The following is an 11,555-nucleotide window of genomic DNA, read 5'->3' as shown; positions in this document are numbered from 1 at the left end:
TTCTTATACTCTTCATATGGCAGCCACTCCTTCTTTGGTTTCCTCCAGTCCTCATCAAATTTATCCCCACTAGAGTAGCACACTTGAGCTTTTCTGTTCCCAAACTCATCTACATTGCAGTCCTTGGTCAAGTGTGGACCACTGCATCGCTCGCAACCCACTCTTATGGCATGTATCGACTGGTCCATTTGTGTTATCCTTCGATCCATATTATTCAGCATGGCCATGACAACTGCTATTTCTTCAGTTTGGGCCCCTCCTCCGCCTTTGATTCCATCTTGCCTAGGGTTGTGGTATTCGCGAGAATGCTTCGCGAATTCTTCAATTAGCTCCTTGACCTCCCTTGGATTTTTCTTTGTCAAAGGTCCTTGAGAATCAAGGAGTTGTCTTGTCATCACGTTGACCCTATCATAAAAGATTGACATCTCTTGCTACACATTCAGATCATGCTGAGGGCAATTTCTGAGCAAGCCCTTGTACCGCTCCCATGCTTCGTATAATGACTCCCCCGGCTGCTCAAAGTTGGCTATTGCCTTCTTGAGTTTGGCTATCTTGGATGGCGGGCAAAACTGGTCCAGGAATTGCTCACGCATTTGAGCCCAAGTGGTGATTATACCCGGTGGGAGTGCTTTTAACCACTCCTTAGCAGCTCCTTTGAAAGTGATGGGAAGCATCCTAAGCAAGACTGTGTTTCTGTTGACATTTGGGACATTGAAGTAATCCGCAATGTCGTTGACTTCATCTAGATGCTTAAAAGCATCCTCATGATCTTTCCCGAAAAATGGGATGTCCTTCAGTGCAGTCAATATGTGTCCCTTCAGCTCGAATGTGGTAGTGGCAGGTATTGCGGGTTGGACTAAACCGGGACCCACATCTTCTCGGATCCGCTTCTTGTAAGCTCCCATGGACATTTATTCAATTGCTGCCATCTCGTTCCTTGGCTCGTTCTCGGGTTCGCTCGTGTATTCTTCAAATTCCGGCTCGGTATCGCTTTCGGACTCGGTTTGGATGGGCGTATGATCCAAATACTCAAGATTGCTCTTGTGCCTCGCGGATGAACTTGACTCTCCTGTCTTCTTTCCCAACTTCCTAGAAAAATCTGACTTGAATTCTTGTAAGGGCGTCTTTTTCTTGTGAAGTGCAGACTCGGGATCTTCAAGTGGTGGCACCAAGTGTGTGTTTGAGCTTCTGGTCATGAACTCCTGCAACTTGCTAAACTAAAAACGTGAAACTGAACTAAAATAAGAAAAACTAACTAACAATTAAAAATCTAGTTTTTTAACTGTCCACGTCGTGGACTCTGTGACTGACAGAAAAAAAAATTATTTTGCGGAAAAATTAACTTTTTGTGGTTTTTTACTCCACAAGAAGGATCGATTAATTTAATGCAAATAAATAAGCTAAACACTAAGCCGTTCCCCGGCAACAGCGCCAAAAACTTGATGTGCACAAAAGTACTCACTAATTTTAATATTTATAACCTAAGAAACTTAACTATCTATGCACTTATAGGCAGTGTACCTAGTCAGATTACAATATAGTTTGGGTAAGTCAGGTGTCGATCACAGGGAACGGTGTTTCTAATTAATTTACGTATATTAAATTAACCTAACTATTAACAAGTTTAAAGGGGTTTTATCTGGTTTTGCATGATCAGATGAACTTAAATCAAATTCAATAATTAAAAACACACTCTTGTTTAGTTTGAATCCACTTCTTCCTTATGGCTAGCTAATGATTACGGATTATTAAGTTGGCTTTAGTTGTATTAGTAATTTAGTTCTAACTTTACCAATAATTAACTAATTCATGTCAAACCATGTATATTCACACATAATTAAACACAAAACTAATTATGAATGTAAATATGCTATGTAAGATTTGTTGTATAAACGTAATTATGATCACAATACACGTTCTCTAGCACAGCTAAGCTTTATTTATTCTAATTACTAACTAAGATTGGTCAATCCTAGCTCTAACAATTCAATGTTCACTAAATCATTAGGTAAACAAATTCATGCAGTTTAATGGTCACTAAGCTACACAGAACATGCAATCAAGCAATTAGATAAACAAACAATAGCATGCTAGGTTATACAAATCAAACACAAGCAATTTTTACCAACTAAACTTAATCCATAAACATTGAATTATTCATAAGTTTGAAGCTTCATCTAGCTAAACAAGAGTAGCTAGATTCAGCTGCTCATCATAGCAACTAAACCAACACAGCTAAAAGTAATAAAAGACATGTTCTAATTTAACTAAAATATAAACCTCTATTCTTTTTGGTATTGAAAACCTTCTTCTAGAACCCTTTTTTCGCTCAGAATCGTCTCCTGGAATTCTTTCCTTCATCCAAAAGCTTCTTACTTTCGTAATAATCAGGAGAACTTAAATAATCTTCAAAAACCCGTGCCACGTCGTGGGCTTCAAGTAATCCGTATCCTCCAAGGAATCCTCCGCATCGCGATGTCTATCTTCTAGAAACCTCTTTCCACGTCGTGGCCGACTATGCCACGTCGTGAATTCAATATTTATCGTGGATTTATTCTTTTCTTGTCTTTCAAGCCTCCCATGTTCCACATATTGTCACTTTTGGTCCCTCTCTTCGAAAATCCTTTTAATTGACTGAAAATAACAATTTAAAGTCATAAGTATCATTATTCTAAACATATTATCAATTTATTAATAAAAATGTACTTAAATATTGCCTAAAAATAGGTATAAATATGGCAATATCAATGCAACATCGGTGGCTTCTCTCAAGAAAACAATTGCTACCAAAAAACCCTAAAATCAGGAACAAGGTTGTCTACCACCGCACCAACCATCTTCAGAACCACCAGTAACCATAATATCCATTAAATCCTATATCACCTCTCTTCCTACTTTGCTTCACTAAAAAAATACGACAACAATCCAGTGTTTACAGTAGACAAAGGTCTTTCACAAGAAATCTGTCAGAATTATTAGAGATTCAAAATAAGGTAACTGTGATTTCATTCAAAATTTTAGGGATTTATTAAATTTTTTTTACCTTTGCTAATAATGAATATATCGAAGGTCGATTCTACATATCCAAAATTTTATTTTTTTGTCTTTGTGTTATGATGGGTTTTAGCCATAAGAACATCCTATGTGCTCATGCAAACCCTAATGCTTGGATCTAGGTTTCTTTATTGTACATGCAATTTATCCAAGACTTTAAACCCTAGTTCTAGCATACAATTAATCATATTAACATGTGAAAGGGTTTTAAGATCTTACCTTGATTGTTATGTAACAATAACAATCTCAAATCCTCCTTGTAATGACTTTAGAAAGCTTAGAGTCACAAGTGTCACTCCTCTATTGGTTCACAAACACCAAGAGCAAGAGGATGAAGAATAAGGAGAGAGGAGGATGCCCAAAAAATGTCCAAAACCCTAGAGGAACTCTTAGCCACGTTTTTGGGGCTTAAGGGTACTATATATACATGTAGGCTATTAGGGTTTTCACTAGGAAACCCTAATTTGACTGCTTAAGCCCTAAGCAGCCCATGGACACTTTTAGAATATCCCTTGGACGATTTCTAATGGGTTTCCCCATAGAATTCGTCCAACCTATTATTCCAAGGTAATCCATAGCCCAAATGCAATTATCTTATAATTAAAGTTCCAGTCCCTTAAGTTTAATTAATCTCTTTTAGCCACAAAATTAATTATCAATTAATTCTTGACTAATATTAATTAAACAATATGATTTCTCCTTTAATATATTATTCTCATAATATATTAATAAATCATAATTAATCCTTTCTCTCCATAATTCATCCTATCAAGTTGCTTTGGTGAAGGCAACCCAAAAGGACCATGCAGCATCGGGTCAAGTACATACCAAAATAGTTATAGACTTAGACACTAATCCAATAGTCTCCTACTTGGATAAGTCTAATAACTATTATGCATATGACTTCAGATCCTGATCTGCAATCGTAGCTTTCAAAAGCCGCTGTCAACTCTGATCTTATCAGATACGCGTCCTTTAGATAAGGGATCATATATTCCTCCATTTTAGATATCATATAGACTGAGACATGGATTTAAATTATTTTCTCTGTCTATATGTTGTTTCTCAATTTCCGATTTATGACGACTGACAACAGACTACATTTGAACACATCAAATTAGTCTCGGCTTGGCCAAGCGCTTAGGTGTCATAACTAAATCATCGAGGGACCCAAAGATATCGCTTTTATCCTACTTTGGATAAAAGGAACGGATAAACTTTGACTCAATGCTTGCTTGCACTCACTTACCGAATCACACAAAACAATATGTTTTATAACACCAAGTTACTGGTGCGTTTACATATTATCAATGTGTAACCGACTCGCAAATTACAACTCACACATCTCGGTTTCAAGAATATAAGATGTTATCATCTCACCAATCACTCGTGATAAAATCCATGAAGTGATCCAAGTGAGCGTGGGTTTAATCCAATGCTTATCATATTCATAAGCACAAATGAACGTTGCAGCAAACATTTGCTTATGTCTAATACACTTTAGACAATCCACACACCAATTCACGACAGTCTTCATTCATATTTACTTCCAACATATGAACGACTGTGGTCCGTTCGAATAATTTGATAATTCTGAAATAATTTAATTATTCAGGAAGTCAAAACATGCAAAGTGAAACACAAGAATAATACTAATCCCATATGGCCCCAAACTCTGGGTATAAATAAAACATTTTATTTAATCACCATATTGATTACTCATTATTTGTTGTTTCGGGTAATCAACTTCTTACTTGAATTATAATAATAATTGTCCCATGTTCTTAGTATGCACACAATGTTTACCTACGGTCCTTACTTTGTGAAATAGATCAAATGAACACATTTTCAATCATACTCATTTCACAACTCCTAATCCTTATCATAAGTATAAGAATATCAAATTCTTGACACTTATAGAATATGCTAGATTCTAACATTTTATGCAATGATCCTTTCGTAAAGTCATTGCACAAAAGTCACAATGACTATTGCCAATGAAATTACAAAGTCCTCTATTTGAGATTGTTACAATACAACTCCATGGACGTGATGTCTCTTACTCAAAGTACATTCCTTGAACATCCTTTTGCATAAATTTTTTTCTAATCTAGACATAGACTCTCAATATCCAACTCCCTATATGGAAACATTTCCATATTTGCGATATGACAACTCATTCTTAATAGAATCTTATTTATTTATAATAATGTCGATATGGTCCATCCAATATCATACTTTCAACTACTCACAAGCGACCAATCCTCAGTGAACTTTGGATCGTCCTTTGATAGTTGTTTATTTATCTTAGTCAAAACCGATTCTTGTCCTTTTTCCCTCTAAATGCGCTAGACATTTGGAAAATTTTAGAATGGTCAAATATTATAACATTTGCAATCGATCCTTTATCCGAAGCGTATGGGACACGATGCATAATGTCTTACATAAAGAACTGATATTTTATCAATCTTTTGCCATAACATTTTATGTGTCACGTTCTCACAATTCGAACTATGAAGAGGGATGCCATAATCATAATCGAAATTTGAGAACGCACTATGTATCCTTAACTAAATTTATTAACATTCCACAACCTAAGCCTTTATATTTGAAATGAAGCATAATATTCTCTCCCTTAATTATAGCAAAACAACTTTTCAGCCCTTACGACTTTGCAAAGTATAACTCTTGTTTTCTATAATTAATATTGCTAACTTGCAATACTTTCCTTAATAATCATACAAGCACAACATTTATGCTCCCACAATCATGATGATTATTATCATATAAGCATAACACTTATGCTCCCATTAGCTTTGACATGTATTCAGAAAACAACTTAACTTTCAGAAAAACAATACCTATTGAATTTCTTAAGTTCATATTTCTAATACCTAATGCTTTGATAATCTTTTATTTAAGCTTCTTAGTCTTATACACCTTTTCCTTAGACAGCTCATATGTGTGTCTAAACAATTCGGACTAATTGTCAAATCTCACAATTCGAATCATGGAAAGGGATACCGTAACCATAATCGAATTCGAGAATACAATTTCACGATCACTGTCTTCTTAAAATCTCTCTTAGTGAAAGCATTTCCTCACAGACATTTTCATGAAGTAGGGAATCTTATGGCACTTAGATTTTAATGGTGTAGGTGTTCCTATCCATGCGAATTTGTCAAAACCAATGTTTGCGACAAATCCAAATTTATATGGACCGAACCTTCTCAATCTTGATTTCTTTCCTTATGGCAACACGAGTACCCACCATGTCTTCCAAGTAGTTAAGCAGCTCACCCTTTCCTATCAATGTACTTTCCATTGATCATGGTGCTTGCCTTTTATGCGTTCAAATGAGAACTCATAGAACTCACATGCATAATTAACTCAATTGGAACAGTCACAGAAACAAGATAATGTCAACACGATAGGTTGTAAACCTCAACTCGTGTGCTAGTGATGATCGATAAGGTTTATTCTTGATTAGTTCTTGAAACTTTTCGAGACCATTAAGACTCCCATAGACTCCTTGAAATATAAGATTCTCTTGTCAATAAACATTTCTCGACAAACAAATATTCAAGAGTTAGTGTTTCTTTTATCAAGACAAAACACTTCACAAAATTGGTCCTAGTTGGTCTTTGTCTTGTCCAAGACATCACAACTCACCAATTTCAAATGTGCAAGAATAAGAAAACCTTTTTCCAAATTCTACATTTGATGGATGTTATAAACCTTCTTAAAATCTTGTCACTCAATGTCACAATCTTAACTCTAAGACTTGTTTTGGAACGAAGTATGATTGACTTCTTGATTTAACTATTTCTTCAATTCTTGATTCCTCTTCTCAGACATAAAATTGTACTAAGACTCACTTAGAGGATCAATTGAAATATGGTTCTTAATCATTAAGACCTATCATAAAACATAATAAAAGTTACTCTCCCTTCTTCTTAGAATAGAGAAACTTTTATCTTTCTGCCTACTTGATTCTTCTTATTCGTTCTGCTATTGATTTAAACTCTTTCAATCAATTCAGAATTACACTTAATCTTATAAGTATAACCATATTTACTAAACCTTTAGCAAATCATGATGAATATCTTTGTTACTCTTGTGGTGGACTTGATCAACACACAACTTTGTGTACTCGATCTATTAGTCCTTCACTTGACACTTTGTCAACGAATTAGTCTAATTTCCAAATGTGAAATTTCTCATTCATCATGCAACCAAGTTGCATGATTCCAAGTTTCTGTCCAATTGAATCTTGGGCGATGAGAAACTCTCCCTATTTGGTAAATTCTAAACATTTCCACAAATAACATAATTAAGAATCAAATCCATTTTTTTCTAATAATAGAAACATTTAAACATCAATTTTTCATACACGCCATTGCAAGGATAAATAAATAATCAAAATTTATTTTATTGCAGAAAAATTTGTCCTTACAATGCAATTCATTGAAAAACTATGTTAATACATATTTCATAGCAATCTATTCTAACTCCAAGGAGTAGCTCAAAATTCTAATCTTCAAGCAATGCGATCGAAATCCATTTCTTCACGATTAGATTCAGCTCACTTCTTCCTTTAAGCTTCCTTTCTTTTCTTTGATCCTACAAAACATCAATTGTAATCTTATCACATCATTTATTAAGAATCAAGAATAGGAACTTAGAAAGAGTTAGTTAATGGATTTTACCTAAAGCAGAGCCACACGTTTTGACTCTCCCATCTCTTAGATTTCTTAGGTAAATAGGGCAACTTTGTCTCCAATGCCCTTTCTCTTGGAAATAAAAGCAAATTGACTCTTTTGGAATTGCACATGGAACTAATTCAGACTTTGCCTTTCTCTTATGATCAAAATTTTCGATCATGGCATGCCTTTCGTTTCCATTGCCTATATCCATGGAGGTCTGGAAGGCAGATTCACCAATCAACTTTGCTTTTCCAGTGCGCCAAACCATTGCTAATTCAGCAACAATAAGCATGTAGGTGAGATCTATAAGGGTCACGTCGTGGTTCATCATATAGTACTCACTTACAAACTCACTATATGAGGTAGGAAGCGACCGAAGAACCCAGTTAACAACTAGCTCCTCACAGACAACGGATCCCAACATTCTTAACCTATCAATGTGTGACTTCATCTCTAGGACGTGTGCACACACCGAATTTCCTTCTTCATGTTTACTTGCCAAAAGGGCTTGAGTGAGCTTGAACTTTTCAAGCCTTCGAACTTCTGGGTTAAGGAGAATAATTGGAGGAGGTGGAGGAAGTGAAGCATGATCTCTTGTTCCTCGATCGAATCGTGGAATATCATCTTTATGTGGAAATCTTGTTCCACGGGATTTGGGAAGACTATAGTTGTCGTACTTTGACATCTACAAAACGGGAGAAAAATAAATTCAAGTTAGTTGATTGATTGAGTCCTTAATTAATCACCCAAATGAGATACTAAGGTTAGGACCCAACACAATATTCCACAACTTAGGAGAGGGCTGCCGTAACCCAAATTGAAGAACATTTGAAGGTAAGTGAATGACGATTCACTAATTTTCCACCATGAAAAACAAAAAACAAATTAAGTTTTAAATGCTTTGAAAACTCCTAGATCTTTTGAGATTCATTGAACCTTTCAATGGCATGTTTAAATCTCGATATGCCCCTCGATTTGTGACTGGGATGCCGAGGATCACAAAACAGGGTGTGAATAACCATGCAAACTTACATGGTGCCCCCACATGTTACAGTTACCTATTCGATGTTCCGGTTAACCACACACGCTCCACCGAACTATGAAAAACATTGACTCACCCTTTGCTACCTTTGCTTAGAACCATTTAGTGTGCCGGTTAACCACACACGCTCCACTAACGTCTTTACAAGGGCACAAAGTGTAATTTCATGGAATTGCATCAATTCACTTTTGCCTAAAGTAACTAAGATTGGGAATTTGTTAAAACATTTAGTTACTTATGTACTTCATTATACTTATAATGGAAGGTTTCTGTCCTATCCTACCCGTTCGGCTAACGACCCTCCACTAGTCAAGAGTGCGGTGGGTAAGAGTGGATACCCATTCAATCGCCATTTTATAGGCAATTTCAATAAACACCCCTTATAGACCAGCTTCGTGAATGAGTCCTACTAACGGTAAGACTGACCTTTACTCATTCATATAGATTAAACTTTTAATGTTATATATAGTATAGGGTGTATTTTACACTTTTAAAATACTAGGTGGTCAAATTTAATAATTATACTTTTAATTTAATTAAATTGTAGACCAAAACTTTATGGATTTATTAAATCTCTCTTAATTATACACTTAAATTAATTAATAAAACCATAAGGGTGTGATTTGAACTTTTCAAAACAAAACTAGGGTTTTAGAATTTAACATTTCTAAATTAAACTTTTAATCAACTTTTAAATTCCAAAATTTGAGGGCAAGTTTTGAAACATTTCAAAACATTAGGGTTTCAACTATTTAAATTTCAAAACAAAAACTTTTAAGTTCAAATTTAAACTATAAAACCTAAAGGGATTAATTTGAAACTTTTCCAAACTTTATCAAGAATATTCTACATCACATAATTCAAATAAGGCAATTAACAATTAATTGGTGGTTATCTAATTAGATCTAGTGCAAATTCTTGCAAGATAATGATCAAATAATTCAAATAATTTAACATTTATCAAATAAGGTAACAATTATCTAATAAGATGACCAAGATCTTTTATTTTGACAAAGATAATCATAAGGAATCAATAAAATTTGAATTTTATTAATTTTAAACAATTATGGCAATTATCCTAAGTCAAAATAGGTAAAAATCTCAAAAATCCGCCCGTCTGACAGCTAAACTCGCCGAGTCCCCTTATGGACTCGCCGAGTTCACCCTACTCGACGAGACCACATTGGAACTCGACGAGTTTGTCAGGCAGATGGCCAAAAACTCGATCTTGTAACATGAATGAATGTACTAAACATGAATACAATAGAAACCCATCAAGACTCTGATACCACTGATGGGTTTTAGCCATAAGAACATCCTATGTGCTCATGCAAACCCTAATGCTTGGATCTAGGTTTCTCTATTGTACATGCAATTCATCCAAGACTTTAAACCCTAGTTCTAGCATACAGTTAATAATATTAATATGTGAAAGGGTTTTAAGATCTTACCTTGATTGTTATGTAGCAATAACAATCTCAAATCCTCCTTGTAATGACTTTAGAAAGCTTATAGTCACAAGTCTCACCCCTCTAATGGTTCACAAACACCAAGAGCAAGAGGATGAAGAATAAGGAGAGAGGAGGCTGCCCAACAAACTTCCAAAACCCTAGAGGAACTCTTAGCCACGTTTTTGGGGCTTAAGGGTACTATATATACATGTAGGCTATTAGGGTTTTCAACTAGGAAACCCTAATCTGACTGCTTAACCCTAAGCAGCCCATGGACCCTTTTAGAATATCCCTTGGACGATCTCTAATGGGGTTCCCCATAGAATTTGTCCAACCTATTATTCCAAGGTGATCCATAGCCCAAATGCAATTATCTTATAATTACAGTTCCAGTCCCTTAAGTTTAATTAATCTCTTTTAGCCACAAAATTAATTATCAATTAATTCTTGACTAATATTAATTAAACAATATGATTTCTCCTTTAATATATTATTCTCATAATATATTAATAAATCATAATTAATCCTTTCTCTCCATAATTCATCCTATCAAGTTGATTTGGTGAAGGCAACCCAAAAGGACCATGCAGCATCGGGTCAAGTACATACCAAAATAGTTATGGACTTAGACACTAATCCAACATGTTCATCATCCTATTCTATAGTATTTCAACTATAACAACATTAATATTTATGCTTTTTTATTCATGTGCTAAAATTTTGTTGATGTCAACATTATGAAAGCGTATCTCATCTATTCTTTGGTTTCATAGATTCAAACAATCTTGTAGATGTCGCGTCTCACACTGATGGTCAAACCTCTGGTACTGAATTGGTTTGAATGATAGTTCTCAAATGGCTAAGCCTTTATTACTGGTAAGATTCATTTCTTGCAAAGATAAAATTCTCAGCCACTCATGATTGCAACTATATTTGATTAATGTGAGTATTGAATTTATTCAATTATGATAATTGAAATTCCGTATATTATTATTTTGGGTGCAGTTTTTAGGTTCTCAAGTTTCTTTTCATAACAGATTGACAATTGCTTCGATTTGGGATTTTTATTGAAGTTTAATTATGCTGAACTCAATTTTAGGTATGCATTCTATCCGTCACCGCTTCTTTGTTTTCATCGATTTCAATTAAACAATGGGGTTCATGAAATTCATCTTATGGGTATTCAAATTAATTTTCATTGATAATCCAAGAGGTTAGCACAAAGAATCATCAATTTGTTAAAAGTCAAGATTGTTACTCAATTTTTTTTGTTGATAAAATCAGGTGCAAGGAAGTTAATGA

At 34.7% G+C, this 11,555-nt stretch overlaps 1 non-coding gene across 1 annotated transcript; it reads left to right on the top strand.

The window, feature by feature from the left end:
- Positions 1-441: 441 nt before the first annotated feature.
- LOC145060812 (small nucleolar RNA R71) lies at positions 442-545 on the top strand. The gene has a single exon (XR_013686995.1). It is a non-coding gene; the product is annotated as a small nucleolar RNA R71 (small nucleolar RNA).
- The last annotated feature ends 11,010 nt before the right edge of the window (positions 546-11,555 follow it).

This window comes from Lactuca serriola, chromosome 6 (genome assembly GCF_051521515.1).
Source record: "Lactuca serriola cultivar US96UC23 chromosome 6, Lser_US96UC23_V15, whole genome shotgun sequence".
Taxonomy (NCBI): domain Eukaryota; kingdom Viridiplantae; phylum Streptophyta; class Magnoliopsida; order Asterales; family Asteraceae; genus Lactuca; species Lactuca serriola.
The sequence above is the reverse complement of the archived record's forward strand: the minus strand, read 5'-3'. Positions and strand labels throughout refer to the sequence as shown.